Genomic DNA, 22,752 nt, shown 5'->3' on the forward strand with positions numbered 1-22,752 from the left:
CTGCAAGCTCTACTGGGAAAGTTGAAGTTCTAGAAACTTGGAGCCACCACAATAAATTGCATCTCTTAGGCCTTCCCGAGGAAGTGGAATCAGTGTCACTTTTTTGGAAAATCACTTAAAAAGTTCTAAACTTACCCTCTTGACAGCCAATTACATTAGATAGGGCAGAAAGAGTCCTATAGTAGGCAGCACCCTCCTGCCACAATTTCCTTTTAGACAAATAATAATGAAGTTTCTAAATTATGATGACAAAGTCAGATGGCTGAAACTAGCCAAAGAGGTCTGCCTGCTTTTTAAGCTATGGTATCAGCAGTATCTAGTTCAAGATCTCTCATAATAGGTTGTTAGAAAACAAAATCCCTTCACAAATGTAAGGTGTTTATGCTTTTCAAATGACATCATTACCTTTTTTAAAAAATCTCGGTACAGTCTCATGGAAATTTTAAAATAAATCATATCTTTTTGATAACCTTGAAGTGGTGCATAACTTTCTACAGTCAAACCAGTTGCTTTCATTTGCAGACAATTAACCTGTCATGAATACCTTAGACTATGTGGACTTTGTACAAGACATACATTAGTCCATGAGCAGATGAGAGTTCCAGCAGGTCTTGGTAAATATGTTGCAAGGAGGGGTAATTGCAGCTCTCCCAACAAAAGTGAGAAGACATCCACTTTCCAAAACCACCTACCCCAGCACATAGAACCAGGAAAATCATCAGCCAGGGTTCTATTTGAACAGGATGTTCCCAAGACATTATATCATTTTTCTAATCTAAAAGGACTAAGACTGGGTGAGGTAGCTGATAGGTGGTGGGGTACAGGCCACCTAGCAGGGAGGTAAAAATGCCAAGTGAAATACCTCTGTGGAGGCAGCAGTGCGGGCACCCATGGGGGACCCGCAGTGTTACAGATCTTTTGTTTCAAAAAGAGTAGACCTTTTGCTAAGGAGGCCCCTTTAGCACTAGGAGCGTCTGGTGACATCCAGTTGGGTCAGGTCAAGGCTGCCAGGGGGGAAGCTCGCCTTACTGGAATGTGAGACCAAAGTCCTGAGGAGGAAATAGTTGAAAAAATAATTGAAAACAAAGTTGTAACCCCCAGATGCCAAGATAGCCTTGTGGGTTAGTGGTTCCTCTCAGTGGGCCAGTGGTCACAGTCACCAGCGCTACAGAAATCCCATCAAAAATCTCAGTAAAAATCTCAGTAAGAACCTCCACCCCTGGTGGTTGGGTAGGCAGACAAATGGTAAAATCAGGCTGAATCAAGATGTAGACGAAGACAATGCAGACAAGACAAAGAAGACGAAGATCGAATCTCTCAAGTAGTCATCTAGTTTATTAGAGCCAGCAAAGCTCAGTTCCAGACATGTGAGATTGAGTGGAGTGAAATCCTTACTAAATACAGTCCTCTGGGGGTGCGTCAGTGAAGGCCAAACCATTGTGGGTGTGACCTTTATTGGGACTGGGTCACCCATACTGAACACTGTCTCTTACAATCTCATTGGTTAAAAAGTGAAGAAACATAATCCTTTAGATGGTGTAAAGCAAGAGGAACCTTTTACAAATGGTGTGTGCTTAACCGTGTGCTGAAAAAATGACAGTTAGGCTACATTTTTCTTAAACTTACTTCATCAGGATGGCTCAAAGGAGATTCAAAATAAAGTACAAAAACAGTACACTTAACATTAATCCTAACATAAAGCATAAACTATTAGATGACAAAGGAAAATAGACCATAGACCCATAAGGAGGTAAAAGGAGGTTAAAAGGAGTGTACACTTGTAAACCCAACAATGTTGTCTAGTTTATTCAATATAGAAAAGATGAGACAGGGAGTAGTGGAGTTTGCGTGGAAAAACATAATGTGTGGCCCTGTGTTCTAATGTGCAGCCGTGTGGTAGAATACTAACAGGATCATAGAGACAGGCTATGGATGAAAATAGGGAGGTGCATGGCGAGTACCAAAAAACATAAACCTTGTCCAAATAAAAAGTCTGTATTCATATATATGAGGAATGGACAGTGGAAAAATGAAGGTGTACACGTGGAGGCTGGCCTGATAAGAAACTAACAGCACTGTGGAAATCAAATGATAGCCACATGGTGTGCTATCCACCACTTCCAAATCCCTTCCTAAAAATAGACTATGGGGTCCAAATGAAGAGGGACAAGTGAAAAGGAAGCACCACTCATGGAGCTGGAGCAGTAAAATGCAACGGTTAAAAGTGGAAGATGGATGAGAGGGAACTCACAGCCACTATAAGGGAAGTAACAGATGCTGCAATGAAAAAAATAAATACTGAATTAGACTCTAACTAACTGCAGCTGTCTGAAGTGGAAGAAGGCTTGGCCCTGGGGAAGAGGGAGCTTGGGGAGGGCCAAATTGCTAAATACGGAATGGCCGCCGTGTGGGAAACAGAGGTCGGGGGACCAAAATACAAACAGAAACAATAGCATGTAGATAGGCTGGGCTATGATACAGGGAAAACAAGCATGGCAGATGGGCCACTCGAGTAAAACCGCCACGTGTGGGGAGAGCAGGAGTGGTGACCCCCATGAGGAGGAGAAACAGATGTACAAAATGTGAAAGCCAGTAACACCAAATAAATCTCCAAAAGAAACCTAAACATCTAAAGATGGAAAGAGAAAAAGTTCTAAGTAGGCACTGACCACGTGGTAAAAAGTATGTAATTAGATAAAATGCAACAAGCCAGCTCCGTAAGCTAAAAAAGCCCAGGAAAAACAGTGGGAAGGAAACAGGCCCTAAAAAGAATAGGCGGTCAACCTGGCAGAAACTGAAACAGACCAGGAACGGCTGGGCAACAGACCTGGGTATGAGGGAGGAAGAAAGCTGGCATGGCAGTGGGGCCGCCCGTGGATAACCGCCAAGTGGGGGGCTAACTAGAGTGGAAAAGCCCACGTGAAAGAATCACCAGTAGGCAGACAGAACAGAGGGACAGAACGGAGAGTATGTGGGCATGTGAGTGGGAAAGCAAATGTGCAGAAGTATAAACTAAAAACCTCAAGAACTGAGAATAATACAAAAAATGTAACATGAACAGAGTGTGGCTAAACCTGACAGAGGGGCAATACATATGCAAAAACCGAAATATGGTTCTAAACTATCTAAATCCTGGAAGCGGAAATGAAAGCATATTAGAATTCAACTTAAGCTCTAAACTATACAAAACAAATGACAGAAACAATATCAAATATAGAATGTATATAAGCACAATCCAGTAAAAAGCAGCAGTGAATCAAAATTGTAAAAAACAAGTCAACCTAGGCATGGATATGGACAAAAGCAACAGTGTAAAAATCAGTATAAAGTTCCAAACCAGCAAAATCATGATGAGAAGTGAATACCTGGTGGTCGTGTATGTGATGTTGAGGTGCATTTGGTAAAGTTAGTGTTGAACCTTCGGTAGATTCAGTACTGGAATAATGGATTCTGCATAGTTTAGTCCTGGCTTGAGTCTAGATAATAGTCTAATCTGCCAGATGAGTTATCTTTTTTCCAGCAGTGAGTTGTAATTGCCCTTAAATGGGGTCTTGGGGATGTGATGCAAAATGTGGAATTTGAAGCTGTTGTGACCCAGAGTGACCAGAGCATGTTGTGCCAGATGGCTGGAATGTTTTAGGGAGCAGAGGTCATGCAGGTGCTTTGCTACCCTGGTCTTCAAAGCATTCAGAGTTTTGCCCACATAAAAGGCAGGGCACTTGTTGCAGAAGGCCCATTAAACAACTCTTTCTAGATTACAATCCCCCTTGATGTTGGGGTGGTAGAACTTCTTGTTATTCAGGCAAAAGAAACCAGAGGACCCACTCATGTTGACTGTAAATTCATGGTGGTTTACTGCAGGGAAAGGTCCCTGGAGAGTCCAACTTTAGAGTTGTTGGGTGTTCCAGGTAGTCCCTGACACTCTTGCCCCTTCTGGCTGTAAAGGTGGGCCTGGAGGGGAAAATGTGCCCAAAGGTCTTGTTGTTTGAAATAATGGACCAGTTGTCAATAACTATCCTGGTGATGTCCGTATAGTCCATGGAATAGTCCATGAAAAGGTTCACTTTGTACTTTTTTCCTGGAAGCCAGGGACTCTGATGCTGATAAAGGGTTTCTAGGGTCCTTGTATGCATTGAGTGATGATCAGGTCTAGGATCCTGTCTAGCATTCTCTGGGAGTAGCCTCTGGCCAGGAAGTCTCCCTGCAGGTTGTGCATATTGTGAAGGAAATCTGTAATTTCTCTGGACACCCTGGAGATCCTGAGTCTTTGAGACTTGACAACACTTACTTTCTGCCTCAGAGGGTGCATACTGGAGGCATGCAGGAAGAAGTTGACCCTGGTTGGCTTTTGCTACAGGTCATGAGTCAGTGTGGTAGAATTAGCCTTCTTCCTGATAGTGAGGTCAAAGAACTCTATTTCTTCTTGGTGCTGTTTGGCTGTGAAATGATGGAAGGGGGTGGTTTGGTTGATGTGTTCCAGGAAAGTGTCCAGGTCATTACGGCTCCCCTTCCAGACCAAAAAGACGTTGTCAATAAACCTGTAATAGCAGGTCATGTGGCCAAAGGGGGCGGGTGTAAATGTGGTCTTGTTCCATTTCCTAAGCACCATGTTGGCCAGGTTGGGTGCCATGGCTGCCCCCATGGCTATGCCTGTGCTCTGTCTGTAGTATTGCCCATTGAAGCAGAAGAAGCTTTTCTCTAGAAGGAGTGCCAACAGTCTCCCCAGATGTTCAAACACACCTGGCAGCAACACGTGGTCATTTTCATAGGCCTCTGCTGTGGCTCAGATGCAAAAATCATGGGAGAGCACAGTATAAAGTGACTCAACATCAGTATTGACCAGGATGGAGTCACTGTAGATGGGAACATTCTTGATTTTATCCAGACAGTCCATGGAGTCCAGGATAAAGGATAGGTTGTTCTCAGCCAGAGGTTTAAGGTGGAAATCGAGATAAAGGGCAATGGTCTCCATGATGGACCTTCCACTGGCTACAACTGGATGGTAAGGTGGGTCCTGGTAGTTCTTATATGGTTTGGGGATACTGAAGAATTGGGGAAATCAGGGGTGGCATATAGAAAAAAACTCCAGAAGCCCCTCATCAATCAGGTCCCCTTCTTCCAGGTTGGCCAGTCTGGTCCTGATGTCTTCATAGGCTGTGTGTACTTGGTTAAGATCAACCTCCTCATAGAAATGAACATTGTTCAGCATGGTCTTGAGCTTGATGTTGTAGGAGGTAGTATCAGTGACCAGGATCCCACCTCCTTTGTCCGCCTTCATCACCCTTCTCGTGTGGTCTTGGCTTAGGTCTCTTAGTGCCGTGAACTCCTCCTTAGTGATGTTGTAAATGTTCCTTTTGTTGTTTCTCCTTCCTAGCAGGGATCTAATATCCTCCTCACATTAGTCCTGAAAAGCTTGGATCACTGCATTGGGTAGAGGGCAGAAGTTGCTAGGCTTTTTCCATCTGACAATTTGGAGAGAGTGCATGTCCAGTTCCTGGTCTCTTCTCCCATGGGTGTGGAAGAAGAGCTTGAGTTGCAGCTTACAGGTGAACAATCAGAGAGCGATGATAGTTTTGGCGATGTCTGACCTTTTCTGGGGGACAAAGGTCAGGCCTTTCTGTAGCACGGTAAGCTCTAACTGAGTCACCGGTGTCTGGGAGTGGTTCCAGACTGTGGCAGGTTCATGGTGGCACCGCTGCGCCTTCTCCTGCCTGTTGGTGTTTGTGGGTGACCCAGAAGCTTGAGATCTCTTTTCTCCTGCCAGTTCCAGTTCCTCCTCTCTTGTTGGAATTGTGGGGAGTCCATAATTGGCGGGCACCAGGTTTCCTGTGAGTGGGTCCCCTGAGGTTTGAGCTCCCTCTGAAGGATGGTCTGCCTTTGATTTTTCTAGAGGGTGGAGGTTGCCTGGTCCACCTTTTCTTGGCTGTCCATGGAGGACTGTGATGCAGTAATGTGTGAGGGGCTAGACATGCAGATCCGGTTCCTATTATGTTGTTGAATGACAACAAAATGTTGAATGCTCAAAAGAGCAAAACCTCCGCATATCGAAGTTCAGATTGCAGGACTGCAGTACAGTGAAGATTGGAATATTTGCCCTTTCCTCACTGTAGTGTGATCTCAGATTTGGTGTATATATATATATATATATATATATATATATATATATATATATATATATATATATTTATTTATTTAGCAGGGGTGTGGGGGGCACAGCCCCCCACAATAAAAGTTTAGATATTTGGCAGTTTCGCTCTTCTGAGCGTTCAAAATTGTTGCCATTTGACAATGTAATATGAACCCATGCAGATCACCATGCATTATGGGAATTTGTGAAAGGTCAACATGCAGTAATGTGTGAGGGTCTAGACCTGCAGATCACCAAACAGCTTGTGCATGGTATTTCAGGAATTTGTGAAAGGTCAGCATGCAGTATTGTGTGAGGGGCTAGACCCATACTTCCCAACCATCCCAAATTACTTAGTTTTTACCGAGAGTTGGGGTCCAAATAATGGGGTGCAATGATTCCCGAGTGGCACCTCTTCATTTCCGATTTTTTCTTTTTTTTTTTTTAGTTTTTGCACTTTGTGAGCTGATGTCATCATATGCGCAATGACGTCAGCTCCATCAGAGCTACCAGCCTGTCGGAATTGAGCTCAAGGAGCTCATATTTCTGGCTGGGGCTCACCTTGCTGTTCAAATGCTTTTGCAAGCGGGAACGGCACTCCCAGAGAAAGTTTTTTCTTTGTGTTTTTTTTTAGTTTTTGCATTTCCAGTTTTGCGAACATGAATGGAAAGGATTTAGATGACTGGTCTATTCCTGAAAGGAGGATTTTATATTCATGACCGGGCTGGCAAAATGCAAGCATGAAAGGTAAGGAAACTGAAAGTGTGTGTGTGTGTTTTGTGTGTGTGTGTGTGTGTGTGTGTGTGTGTGTATGTGTGTATAAATGCCCCCAGTTTAATACACCTGGTGGCTAGAGGTACTCAGGCTCAAACCCTGTACCTTGGGTACAAGGTAAAAAGAGCCTCAAGTCCATAGCCACCACCGCTTGTAAATTTTGCCTCATATTTTTTATCTGTTCCTCAAAATATGTGGTTTTCAGGATTTTTGTGGCAAATCACTGCAGGATTGAATTTATTAAATAATGACTGGCATTTGAATTTCAGACTTCATATTCTTCAGAAAAAAACGGTAACATAAAACCTTTTATTCTAGCAATTTTCTAAGTTTATAAGATCAGTACTTGAAATTTGTCCCTATTTTGGGGCTGTATTCCTGCATTATTGGCTTTGTTCAGGTTTTTTGTGCTAAGAGTTGAGAGCTATGGTGAGAAGTGAGAAATTAATTTGTATTCCCCCATTATTGGCTTTGTCCAGGTTTTTTGTGCTAAGAGGTTATGAGAGCTATGGCGAGAAGTGAGAACTGAATTAATTAAATGATAGCCATTTAAGTTTTAGTCTTCCTATCTTTCAGGAAACTGCTTATTTGGCATAGTGGTATGTTGCTCTGACTGTAGTGCACAGGTCATGGGTTCTAGACTTGCCAGTGAAACGCATGGTTGTAACACATTTTATTCTAGCAACTTTCCAAAATTATACAAGCAATGTTTAAAATGTGTCCCCGGTTTTTGGCCTTTTGTCCCCCATCCAAAAAAAAAAAACAACTGAAATTGAAAATAAGTGCGAGAAGTTTTGCAATATGCTTATGGCTTACACTACTGTCATTCTATTTATAGTGTTTTTGTGGACGTAGACTTTTATGATGGAAGTGTCCTGAATTGGACACACAGTTTTTTAATTATTGGTTCATGCATTTTGTTTTATTGTCTACTGGAAAAATGTTCAAACAATAAATTTAAAATGTGATTGTGTGTGGAAGTAGACTTTTATGATGGAAATGTTCTGAATTGGGCAGCTTTGTCATTGGTTCATGCATTTTCTTTCATTGCTATTGGAAAAAATGTTCAAATAATAAATTTAAAATCTGCTTTAATTCTAACAAGTGTGCTGTATTATACAAAGAATATAATTTAATAAAGTCAGGAATGTGTATCAAAGAACACATGTATGTTTCTTGTTTTGTGTGCAAGCAAGGGGCCTATGATATGAAAACTGCCTAATGTAATCTTTATCCACCACTGGCCAGATGCATTTTCTTTGGATGTGGTGTAGGTTTCAATGCTGTTTCAATGAATGTGAGGAGTTTCAAGGACAGAGAAGTTTTAATGACAAGTCTATCTTCATTGTGAGGCAGTATTGCTTTGTTTAGCAGATATCTATTAGTGTCTGTGTGCTATAAAATGTAAAAATCCAAATAATCATTGTAGAAGTAAAGCAGTATGCACACATTAGTGTTTATGGTAAATGGGGCAAAATAGCCAGGTAATGGGACATTGGAATGGCTGCAGGGGGACTCTGATGCCATATTTTGGTTGTCTGTTCTTCAGTTTGCGTTTGAAAGTTGATATCCCACAATTCCACTGGAGTGGGTGGGGTTATGTAATTGTGTATGCAAATTTTATGTTAATCAGTGTACAGATTTGTACCTATTTTTCATGGGCCTTGTCCAGATATTTGATGTTTCCAGGTTAAGCGGTATGGCTAGACCTATAAATCACCATGCAGCTTGTGTATAGTATTATGGGAATTAGTGAAAGGTCAGCATGCAGTAATGTTTAATAGCCACATAATAAATAGCCTTTCTTTAATGGTTTGGTAAGTACATTGCCAAGTACATTTTTTGTAAATGGTGCCATCTTATAAGTCCCTCCCAAAAACCTGGCAATGCTTTCCACAGTTTATTAAAATCACTAATGCCTATATTCTACCAGTTATCACCCTTTTGTCAAGAAAATAGTCAATGGTGATTTTTTTTTTTACTTTCCCACATGGCACTACTAATATCTGACCTCCAAATCATTGTGCATGTATAGACAATGATTACAACCCTCCTTGATTGGATTAGAACACAAGTAAGCAGTCATAACAAAAACTTAGTGACCCATTTGTAATCCTTGCTTGAATATGTGAGCCCATAGAATAATTTTTTTCAGTACTTTCTTAGGTCCCCACACCTGACCATCAGGTTTTTCCAGGGGTCTCTCCTTGATATCGTGGAGTTTTTTTAGTCTGTCCATATAGGACAAATGTTTATGGCCTAGGATACTCTTTGTGAGGTACTTTTGTGGCCTCTCCAGTTGTTGCAGGTGTTTAGTGAGGTACATGCCAAATAGGGCATTGTATTCAATGATTGGCCTAATGAGGGAAGAGTAGAGGGAGACAATGACCTCTTTCTTCCTTGGATTCCTGCCAAATAGGGCATTGTATTCAATGATTGGCCTAATGAGGGAAGAGTAGAGGGAGACAATGACCTCTTTCTTCCTGGATGCAAAACCCTTAGTAATGAGATGTGCCACATAGATGGACTTTCTGACCACAGTGGCAATGTGGTGGTCAAAACAGAGGTTGCTGTCAACCTGTGTTCCCAGTTCTCTTATAACGCCTTCTGTGTACAGTGGACTACCATTGATGTGGTAATTCATGGGAACCGGGTTTTTCCCAAAAGGGATGATGACACATGTTTTGGCATTGAACTTAAGGCCATGGTTCTGACACCAGTTGTTGCTCTCAGTGAGGTCTTTCTGTAGCATGTCAACATCACATGGGGAGTTAATAATAGCTCCCAACTTGCAATCATCTGTGAACTTTGTCAGCCAGAGTACCTTCATGTTGGCCTGGACTTCAGAGAAGTAGATACAAAACAGGAGAGGACCCAGGATCGAACCCTATGGGACTCCACTCATGACTGGTCAGCAGTCTGACTTGGAGTCAGATACTTTCACACTGTGGGTTCTATCTGTGAGCCAGTTTGCAACCCACCTAGTGATATAGGGGTTGATGCCTAGTTTAGTTTTTCTATGATTCCTGAGTGGGAAATGGAATTAAAGTCCTTGGCCAGATCAAGATAGGCTGTGTGAACCACCTTGCCTTCATCCACAGCTCTGGTGACTGACTCAAACAAGTCGGCCAGGTAGAGCAGGCATGATCTACTCTTAACAAAACTAAACTGCGTGGGATCCTGGGATCCAGAGTTTGGAGATTTTCTATATCCTTGTTTATTAGGTCCATGATGATGCATTCCATAGCTTTGCATATCAGACTCGTCAGGCTAATGGGGCAATAGTTCCCGGGGTCTGTAGTCACTCTTCCTTTGTGGAGAGGGATGACTGTAGCAGTGTGCCATTCGGTAGGGACAAAGCCTGAGGTGAGGCTATGATTGAACAGGGCACACAGTGAGGTGCCAGTTCAGTCTAGTTCATGTAGAACACAGCCAGGGATATTGTCAGGTCCCATAGAAGCTGCATTCTTGGCCTTGGACCGTGCTGTTTTAACCTGTGCAACAGTAATACTGGGTGCCTCGCAATCTACTGGTATTGTGACTGGTCCCTTGGGGGGGAGGGGAGGTGAAGCTGGCACTGAATCTGTTGGCCAGCGTATTGGCAATATTTGTTGGCTCGGTATAAGAGGTACTGTTGGACCACATGCTCCCCATCAGGGAATCAAACACCTATTGTTCTATTGTTCTGCTTAGTAATGTTCTAACTGATGAACTATTTAAGTGATTTATGCATTTAAAACTTTTGAACCTTTAAGGCGTATGCCGAGACACTAGTTCATTTATGTTTTTTACACGTTGTTCCTGGTTTCTAATAAAGTTATTTTTCTGTGCCAAATTATGTTTTTCTAAAAATTAGTAATTGTTTGGAAAATCTAAATGGGGTCTTGTTAAACTAAAACTATGATATTAGGTCTTGGTGGGGCAAAGACACAGCTGGACACTGTGTGTGCGAGCACTACCAGCACTCGAGTCCCAAGTGCTCCAAAACCACTGTCTCAAAGCCAGGGATTCAAGTGTCCTGTAGGTCATTGTGGGCTACCTTATAGGTCATTGTAAGCTACCTTGTTGGTCACTGTAGGTCATTGTAGCTACTGCTTGTACTCATATTAAATATGAGTTTGGGCAAGCAGCCATGGGGAGGGAGCAGGAGGGTATTTTAGGCTTAGGGAGAGGGAGGGGGGTTTTAGGGTTAAGGAACAGGAAGGGAGTTTTAGGCTTAGGGAGCAATTAGGGAATTTAAGGTTAGGGATGGGAAGAGGAGGTTCAAGGTAAGGGAACAAACAGTCATGTTGGAAATTGGGTGGGAGTTTTAACATTAGAGTTTAGGTTTTACTATGGCTACTTAGTTTTTTAGAGATGGGTGCTGGGTTAGGGCTACTTAGCTTTATAGAGACGGGTGCTGGGTTAGGGCTATTTAGTTTTATAGAGACGGGTGCTGGGTTAGCTATGTAGAAATGGGAGACTGAGTTAGTAGGACCTTGATCGCTTGTTTTTTCAAGCAAGTGACAGCAAGCAGGTGTGCCACATGCTATTAGCACACAAACACCTTTAGATAGGTGCCTGCCGTTCCATGTTATAAGCAAAGAAATGCATATTTCTTCTCATAGTCAAATCTTCAATTACAAATCTGGATTTAAAGTAATGAGGTAGTCTATTTTCCTAAAATGTTGCGACCTTCAGCAGGATGTATAACTAAGAGGTCACAGCAGAACAGGTCCTCACATGGGGGCAGGGGAGTAATCTAAAAAACAAAATAACAAAACAAAAACATTTTTACATTAAGTTTGCATTCATATTGGTATGTTTAGTTATAAATGCAATGACATTTTGTGATGGAGTGGTGAATACCATCTTTGTCAGAGGTACAGTAGAGCTTATAGGTGCATAGACAGATGGCAAGAGAGAGAGAAGACAGCAAGAGAGAGAGAGAAAAGGAATTACTACAACAGAGAAAGCAGAGATTGACCTCACTGCAGACTGTTATTTTAAGGACAGCATTTTAAATATTAATAATTTTAATGTGTCGCATCATGCTGGCACAAAAGTATACATGTAGTAAATGACAGACTAGCATTTCTTTGTGTGAAGTGTTATATTTATCAAACTTATTTCTACTGACACGTACTGTCAAAAACGGGGACTGCGACTGACAAACAAAAGATGATATCCAGCGACTTATAAGAACACAAAAATTATAGCACCTCAGCACTGTATAACAGCTGTCAGACTCACAGCGCTTATACTGAAAATATGTGTTCTACAAATCATGCAAGGATTATACAAAAGTTACAGATACTTAGGAGAAACCTTCTCCATTGTTTTTCTAAGGCAAAATTACTTAAGCAATACAGCACAGCCAGAAGGTTATCCTAGCTCATTTTTACATACGTAGGTCATCTTGTTTCAATTACCTTGGAACAAAGTTAAATACTGAACGTATTAGCAGTAAAATGGAACATATTGTTAACTAGTCACAGGCTGAGACTTCAGTTGTGGGTTATTTTTGACATTTTTGACATTTCAGCTCTTTAAACTTCTTTTAAAAGCACCATGTCAATTATATTTTGTGAAATGACCTTTGTAATACAGTTAGCCAAAACTTGCAAAAGGTTTTATAAGAGCATTCTTTCAGAAGTACAGATCCATAGTTTTAATGTGCTGAAAACTTTTATCGCTGTTTTGTAGAGCACAAGAACTTGGGATTGAGTTTCTAATGGTTCATCACATGATGTGACTGATATACGTTTTAATACCTAGTTACCTGTAACAAAGTCAGGAGTGATGTTATGAAAACTGAATGCTTCTCAGATTTCATCAGGCTTGCATTGTACGAAGTTGCCAAATATGTCATTCAACTAGTTTTGTTGAGGTAGCCAGTGACTGTTTCATGAATTTCATGGGTAGTGGGTTTGATGGTTGAGGGAATGTATACTGGTGTATATCTATAGCTATATCTATCTATGTATATAGGTATATGTATATGTGTATGTGTGTTTTATAAATATATATATATATATATATATATATATATATATATATATACTTTACTGTTAGTGTGACATAAAACCCTATACCTATCTAGCTCTCTCTCTCACTCTGTATATTTTCTGTTTATATAATATAGCAGCACACACACACACACACACACACACACACACACACACACACACACGCATTAAACCCCTTTTAAAATGTGATGAAGTCATATTTTGTGCATACAGAGAGCATCAGGGTTTTTATACAATATGCCATTAGTTGGTTTACAGCTGTCTGACTGTGGCCTTGATGTTCAGCTGTGATTTTTTTCAACAGGGATAGCATACATTATACAGGGAAACAGCACATGGGTGATACCATAATCATGTGCGCGCACACACACACACACACACACACACACACACACACACACACACACACACACACACACACACAGTCTTTCATTATATTTCCCAATAAACTGCTTGGCAGACATTTTGAGTCTCTGATTAGTTAACTGATGGGCTCTTTGAGTGATCTGTGTATTTGGTGCAATGATTTAAGAGATATGGTTAATGTATTGATTACTACATTGATGAGTGATTGAATGACTGATTATAGAAATTGACTCACTAATTAGTTGATTGATTTACTGACTGAATGATTGAGCTGGGTTTCTGGGTATTCTTGATAAGAAGAACAGAACATTCACATATACTGTGGGGTGTTGGAGTTTTTTGAAACATCCATGTTGATGGTAAACAATGCACAGTAGATGTACTACAGTATGGATAGGTACTGGTCTAGCACAGTTCAGAAAGGATTTTCAAACAGCAATTAGGAAGCACAATTTAAAATTACAAAGAAAAAAATCACAAAATTTAAAGCAAAAATAAAATATGCATAATTGGTACATGATATATACTTGAACTGCCTTTAAATAAATGGATACACAGAGTAGTAGAAAGTAAGATAGGAGATAAGCAATTTAGATCAGGATGCAGTGCACTCAACCTGATGTTTGCAGTGAGACAGATAGTTGAGAAGAAACTAGAGATGAGGAAAGAGTCCAGCTGGGCATTCCTAGACTTGGAGAAAGCATATGACCAGGTCCCATAATGCTGATTTGAGCAGTCCCATGGTGGTTCAAAGTCCAGAAACATTGGTAGAACTAGTGCAGACTATGTATCAGAACCCAAAGAAACAACTGCAAACAGTGTTTGGACTAAAAGAGGGGCTCCCAGTGGGACTGGGTGTGCAACAGGGTTCAGCTCTGAGCCCACTGCTGTTCATACTGGTCAGAGTTCTAAAGGGGACAGACCAACGAAGTTGCTGTACACAGATGATGTGGCATTATAGGCAGACTCTGAGCAAGAACTTCAGCAGAGGATAGGGAAATGGAATGCAAAACTGAGTGTGCATGGGAGGAAAGTGAGTACAAATAAGACAGTGGCAATGGGAGCAAATTGGGGAAATGTGAAGTAGCTGAGAACTGACATAGAAGGGAAAAAGTGAAACAGTTTAACAGCTTCAAGTGTCTGGAAGGGTGGTTGAGGAGAAGGAAAGTTTGAGTGAGGAGGTAAGGCTAGAATAGAGGGATTGCAGCCACCTGGTACATTGTCAGGGGTAGTGTATGACAGAAGGATGCCAAAGAAACTGAAAATTAAGGTTTACAAAACTGTGGTGCAACCAGTACTATTGTTGTTGTTGTTGTGTCTTTTGGCTTTTCCCGGTTAGGGGTCACCACAGTGGAACTCCGGTCTGCTAATGATTGACAGTAGATTTTTACATGCTGAGTTGCTGGCCCTGACGCACAACCTTCAACGAAGGTACGCCCATTCACGCATGTCTCCAGACAGAAGACGCTCTAGCTGTGAATCGAACAGAACATCTTACTGTGAGGTGACAACGCTACCACAGCACCACCACCGCAGTTCAACCAGTGCTATTGTATGATACAGAAATCAGGGCAGTAAAGGCAGAGCAACTGAGGAAGCTAGAAGTGATGGGGGTAAAGTGCCTAAGAGGTGGGTGGTAAGATGCACACTGTGAGACAGACGAAGGAATAAGGACATCAGAGCAGAAGCTAAAGTAGCTTCAATTTCAGAGAAGGTCAAAGACCATAGATTACGGTGGTTTGGAGACGTAAGAAAGCAGAAGACAATCTGGTGAAAAAGATTTGGAACAGAAAGAAAGAAGGGAAAATGAAACAAGGGAATCCAGCAAACAGATAGATGGATTATGTGAGAGAAGAACTTCAACAGTCAGGTATGACTGTCAAAGAAGGTAGGAGTGTGGCATTAAATAGGGTTAGATGCAAACAGTTGACACGACATCTTGACCTCACACAGAAAATGGGAAAAAGAGGGTTGATAATGTTGATGATGATGCATACCTGAAGTGTGCATTTGTTTTGTTGAGGCAGGTGAGAACCCCAAAAGGCAGTTAAAAAAGGACATAAAAGATGGAATATTTAAATAACTGCAATAGTTAAGATATAAAATAACCTGACTAACATCATGTGCTGAATGCTGTGGTATAGGTGCAATCTGTATGGAAGTCTGACATTCTGGTATCGGAACCCAGGACTGCTTATAGTAATTATGCAGCAGGGTCATGGACAAGTTCTGAATCAAATAATTGTAGTGTGGAGCAGTTCTAAATCAGCATAATCTTTTTTTTGCCATTTGTGTGGATATAACCTTCTCCTTAGCAGCTCTGGTGAAGTATTGAAATTCAGGCACAGGAATGCATATGCTCTAAAACCGGATGATTTTGTAATGTGGGGCCTTAAAAGGAGCATGTGGAGGTCTTTATGGAATAGTAATAGGTCTTTTGAGAATAAACGTCGAGGCAGATTATCATGTTGTTACGAAGGGGGTGAAATGAGACAGACTGTTTACCATTATTATTGCTGGTAAACTAATTTGCTGAACCCGTAACTAGGATCACTGCACATAGGTCTCCAATGTGATATAGAGTTTACAGTTTAAAGTGATCTGTTTGATTGTGAACACATAGGCCTAGTGCAAGGTAAATCACACCATTATTTATTTATTGATGTTTGATTACAAGAAAAGTCCAACTAGGTAGGATCCCATTTTCAGCAGATGCCTGGGGACAAAAGCTCCAAAGTATTACAAAACATTTTAAGAACAATAATTTTATAACCTTCAAAAATAATTCAAGAAACATCTACAGTTTAATTAATTATACCAAATTAGACATAATATGAAAACATTAGTTATGAATAAATAAAACTTACATGATAGTGATTTAATATTTAGATGCATTTTAGCTAGTTTATAGAAAATTTCAAGGAAAGTTAGTATAATACAAACAGGGTCTATATTAGAACATCGAAGTTTCAAAACTTCGAGTATTCTAATATCGAACCCAATTCAACAAAAATTTAAAGCATCAAACATACAGAACAGCAAATTTTTTCCTAGGGAAAAATTTTGCTGTTCCAAAACACATACACATACACACAACACAAGCACACCAAACAAACAGCAATCCACACACATACACCTAAACTCTTACACCTAACCCTACACTAAACTATACATACGCCACTAACTATCCACTTACCTTAACCCAAACCCTAACCCTAAGGTCCATCACTATCGCACAGTCACCTCACCTGTGCCCTAACCCTAACTCACCTACCCTGCCCAAATCCTCACGTCCACACAATTGCACAGTTACCTGACCCACGTCCTAACCCTAACTCACCTAACCCACCCTAACCCTTATGTCCACACAATCGCACACTTACCTGAACCCGACCCGTTACTTTCCACCACAGTGCTGAAAATACCGAAGCAACAGAAATGGACAACCTAATTCTTTCCCTAGGAAAAAATGTGGTTTTCTGTTTCTTCGATATTTTCAGCGTTCGCTAAAAATGGGTTGATATTAGAAAACTCAAAGTTTTGAAACTTCTGTGTTCTAATATATGACCCTACAAACAGGAATTGCAATATGAAGAGAGATAATTAGTGAAAGCTGTTTGAGTTTGATGAATCAGTCATGAGGACATACAGCGCAAGGGACCAAGGTAATAATATACCCCATACATGGGTTCCACAGATATCATGAAGGACCAGTCAGTAAGGCTGTGGCTACCCAAACATAACCGATGGAAATCATATTTTATTGTGAACTGAAGATCAGACACTTAGGGAGTGCCAGATAGCTATTTGTATGACACTTCTCTATCATTTAATTGACACATTTTCCTTTCATTGCTGGTGTGTCATAGCTGCATTAACATATATATCATTTCAGAGGGTATGGAGGGGCTTATTCACTGTATGAGGCTTTAGAGAAGCTGACATCCTTACAAAAATACTTATTCTGCTCTTTGCGGGTGAGCTGTGGCATTACTGTGTTCTTGATCAGCTGTGATCAAGTATTTTTTTTTTTTTTCATGAGCACCTAGTCATTCAAAGAGAGATCCTCTTTCATACTGCTGTCAATCTGCGCATTCAGGCTCAACTCTTATCTTAGAGGAACACTTACATATTTAAATGGTGAGTCAGTTACTACAGGTGGTTATTGGTAGCAAGGCTGACTTGTGTTGTAGAAATGAGCCAAACCCATGTGTCACTTTAGTGGACTAAAGTCTAAGATCTGACTATCTATACGTACCAGACGTAACTCTTTTGAAGAAATAGAATAGTTATGTCTGGCTTCTTGTGAAAATTAGTGCAACACGTATCTATTGTTTATTGACCATCCCAACAAATCCAATATGATACCTGATGTCAGAACTAGGGAAGTATGTGTACAGAAGTTAAGAAATCTCCGAATAAATGAATAAATGGTTTGGATTTCAGTATTATGTTCTTTCTAAGAAAAATAATTTAAGTAACTAAGATCCCATAAAACTAAAACTCTAACCCTACTTGTAAAACTAGCCGTGACCCTAAAACTTTAACCATAAACTATAATACTAACCATCAACACAATAATAAATCTCTATCCTTAACCCTAAATTACTAACCCAAATGCTGAAACCTACCCCCTAATACAGTAACCTTGAAATTAAAGCCATAACCCTAAAATATTAACCTTATCCTCAAAATGATAACAGTAACCCTAAGTCACAAATTCCAGCCATAAACCTAAATATATAGCCTTATCCCTAACTCTAAAATCCAAAGGCACCATTAAAGTCTTTCTCCTTTTTGTCAAGTCTAGTGTGTGTCGACTTGTAGACAAGTGTAACATCTGGATAATTTTGTATGCATTCTTGTCTCCTTGTCCCTCGTTGTACCTTTCTTTTTGTTGTTTCAGGCTAGTATGGTACTCATTAATGCATGCGAGGTGCCAGAATGACAACAACTTCTGCTACAATAGTGTTATATTGTCCATGAACTAATTTTCACACATCTCAATCCTAATTAATAAAAGGATATTGTAGACTTGCACAGCTCCTCTTCTAATCCACAACCCACTCTTCCTCCTCATCTTCATCTTCCATTATTTGCTGCTAGATTGTAGATACACTCTCCATATTTTATCCTTCCACTTCTTAAACATCTCTGACTTATCTAATTTCATGCTGTAACTGTTCTGTGTCGGTATTCCATTCTTTATTCTTATTGTCTATACTACAGGCTTAACACTGCAACTCATCCTTAGTCACATGATTCATTAGTCACATGACTATATCACTCCTTTGCCATATTATAAGATTATGTTGGATGAGTTATTTATTCGACTTGATTTCATTTACTTGCCTGCTCTACTTTTGTAGGATATTTAGATTATATTTAGAGACATTGTACCAGAACATTATATTCTGTGAAGAATTTTAGATTCTTACTTCTTAAAAGCTTAGTCATTTCAAATTACCTCATCTTTCTGCTTAGTTCTGTAAACCTTTTTTTTGATTGTACAGTGATATAGTTGATGTATTGTTCATGCTTTGTGAATTGTATAATGATAGTTTGTGTATTTTTGTGACTGACAATTCTGCGTTCATCTGCTCAAGTTCCATTTCTTTTTTTTTTTTTTAATTTTTAATTTTTTGTATTTTTCTGGGGCATTTCCCCCCGGACCTCTGCTGAAAAGTGATTTTGCAATGTCAGACTTTCCTGAAAAACAAATGCAAATAATAAATAAATATCTCCACTTTATTAGTTTAGCTAGCAGTATGAGAGAGCCACTTCAAACAGCTGACCTAGTAACTATGCAGTTTTGCAGAACATCCCATTGATTGAACAAGTAATCATTGTTAAAGTATGACATATTACGGGAAAACTCATTTGACAACTAAAGGAATGATTTCTGAAGCTGCTTCCAGACTTTATTTATTTGGGATAAAGTATAATAAAATACTTCATTACTGTATTATTTATTTGTTTGCATGCTTTGTTTGTTAACCATGTAAGCCAATGGGGACACACGTTTCTCTTTTCAGGGTGACTTGAAAACACTACCATTTTAAGTGATATGCTCAATGTTGCACAGCCAGCCATAGTGGTTGAAGGAATTAAATCCAGATTGCATGATAACATTTGTTATGAGTTCATAACCTTAACCATCATCAAACTAGATAATATGGGAACTGTAGATGAATCGCATACTGTAAAGAGATGTGGATAAAATGACATAACTAGACAGAACCACAGAAAATGCTGTTCTTAACATTTGCTAATAAGCCAGCTTGTTTTTGACATCCTTAGACCATTCAGATAATTTCTAAAACTGCTGATAACCAGTTTACCCCAAAAGAAAACTTTTCTCTTTATTCAAAGGGATGGCATGATTTCAACTCAGAGCCAGAGCTAACAGAGGGGAACCCATCCCAGTGGAAACCATCGTATGTGTAGCCCTTAGGATACTAGCTACAGGTACTTTTCAAAGACCAACTGGGGACATGGTGGGGGTCTCACAGGCATCTGCATCCAGGATACTCCACCATTTTCTGGATGCTATGCTCCCACATGCCAGTGAGCACATATCTTTTCCCCTTGACCCTGAGATGAGGGCCACTATTATGCAACACTTCTACCATGTTGCACACCACCTTGAAGTACTGGATGCCATAGATTGCACTCATGTACACATCAAGGCACCACCTGGTGAGCAGGGTAGAATCTACATTAACTGCAATGGATACCACTCCATCAACTACCATGTCGTGTGTGATGCCTAAGGGATTATCATGAGTGTGTGCGCTGGCAACCCTGACAGGTATAATGACTCCCACATCTGGCACACATCACAGCTGTACCAGATGTTTGCTGGGGGGAGAAATCCCACAGAACCATTTACTGGGGGATGCCAGCTACGTCCTGGCACAGTGGATGATGACACACATCAGAAATGCATACACATCCACAGAAGAACACCATAATGAGACACGCACAACAAAGGAACATCATTGAGCATGTGTTTGGGCTTCTGAAGATATGGTTCTAGTGCCTCGATATATCTGGTGGATCTTTGCAGTACACCCCAACCATATGTGTACAGATATTCACAGTATGTGCTTATGCTACACAATCTGATCCTGCGGAAACAGCTGCAGCAGGATCAGCAAAGGGAAGGGATACACAGCCCCCCATCAGTGCCTAGGTCATTACAGCCACAGTCACAGGGGGACTTGCAGGAGGAACTCCTTTTGATGTCCCTGTAGGCAGACGTAGGTGTGCCCAGTAAACCCTGGCTTTGGTTAAGATACAATGCATAGCACATTCACTGACAACCTAGGGGCCTAGGAACTAACACCTCACTCCTACTCACGTACAGATAGTAACAGTGATACCAGTCAACCCACATATCCTGTACCTATCCATCTATTGGCTGTGTACTGCTTGCATCACACAGAGTCAACTCTGAAATACAGTCTTGTCAACTGCTGCACTTGCAAGGTAAGTCCATAACATACACAGTATTATAGTAGAGTGTTATGTTAGGTCATCCTAGCTATGGACCAGATACAATATGCAGGCTACTATAGTAGCATATTTGGAGAGACAGTACATACACAGGGAACTACCAACAACTGTTCCACTACCATGTCAACATTTACAGTTGGTAGGCCTCATGCATGGAATATTCATGCAGTCCAACTGCAACAGATTAGTGGTACATCATTCAAGGGACATATTGGAAAGGGAGGTTAAGTAACTGATAGACTACTGTGTGTCCTGGCATAATATGTGGATTACTTCCCCACTCCACAAAACAGCAAGTGTCCCCATGTAACTACCATAACACTAAAGTTATGCTGTAGGACTTTTCACACAGGTAGTATGTCACACTGCATCAGTACAGTAATGCACAATCATCAGTACAGTAATGCACAATCTGAACATACAGTCCATGTGTAATTTAATTGAGAATAGCACAGTGCATATTTATGCAGATGATGATGTGATGAATGATTCCTTGCGTATTTACCAGCCTCTGTGTCCAAAGGAATACAGCAGATAAGTTGTGTGATGGTGTCCAGGGTTCTAATCCTAACATATCTGATTGTTATGCACGTGAAGTAGCAATATGTATATCTTTTTTATGGACTATTTCTGTGTGTGCTATACCAGTATGATTCTATTTCACATAGTAATTACACATGTGCATCTGTACCATGCTTCTCAGACCTATTTAATAATTAAATTATTACTACTGGATAACTTATTAGCAGAATTGTAAAGGCTGAGATATAAAAATATATATCAGCATGTGTATGTAGAAAACACATCTAGTACCTCCTGTAACATGATGGAGTATAACAACATAATAACAGTCATGAATGAAGGATTGTGCTGTGATGTGATTCATGTGGAAATGACAGACCCATATGCAACACATTGAGCACGACATCAGAACAACTAGGTATTGATGCACTCAAGAGAAGATGAATAGCTGCATGGTCTACATATAGGACATGGCAAGTATCATACAGCAACTGGTCAAGTGATATTTATGGTTACAGCCATGGTGTCCCACAGGGCTCTGTACTAGGCCCGACTTTCTTTTCAGTTGTTTAAAGACCTAGCTTTCACATCATAGTTGTTCTGCAGTTTGTATGCAGATGGCTTGATATTGGGTATACTGTTTAAATGTGTTACAGATTGGGCATGTCTGTACAGCAACTGAGCCACAGGAGCATCAGGTGCTGTTAAATACATTGGAAAGTAAGCATATGACATTTAGAAGACAGAAAGAGAAAGATGACTCTTAAATGCAGCACACAGTGATTGAGACTGGACATTAAGCAAGGATCTGGGTATGTAGGTTGATCCAGATTGGAGTTTTCCATGTCATCTCAGACTCCTGTCCTGGTGTTCACCTAGGTGTGGGATGGAGTCAGTTTATGCAACAGGATGTCTCAGGTGCCGGAAGTGTGCCTCCCATTTGTGAGTTGCTAAGCAATGTGCAAACAAGCCAAAGTGCCACTGAGCATGCTCACACAGTTAAGCTGAGTACAAATCTGTTGCCCCATGCACTATTTTGTTTATTAAAATATATATATCTTATATATCTCTATATTTATAAACAGATGTATCTTTGTATATATGTGAGTGTGTATGCCTTTATTACCCTACATACATAGATCATGGATAGTAAAGCTGCACTATGACACATAAAATGTTGGAGGAAGGGACACAGGGAAAGGCTCAACATTACATAATGCACTTTTAGACATTTGCAACTGCATAGACCAACATGTGTTGCAATCTTAGGACTATTGGGATATCTGAAGTTCACAGTTCTAGCTGTCTTCACCCATCATGTGTAAATGATATCATATGTGACAGCCAAACACAATGTAATGTGAAACACACGTAACCATGAGTCACACCTGTGTACTTGCAAACAGCTGGACAGTAGTGAGCCATACCATGTCTCCC

This window comes from Protopterus annectens, chromosome 6.part0 (assembly GCF_019279795.1).
Source record: "Protopterus annectens isolate FY-2018-M chromosome 6.part0, PAN1.0, whole genome shotgun sequence".
NCBI lineage: Eukaryota > Metazoa > Chordata > Ceratodontiformes > Protopteridae > Protopterus > Protopterus annectens.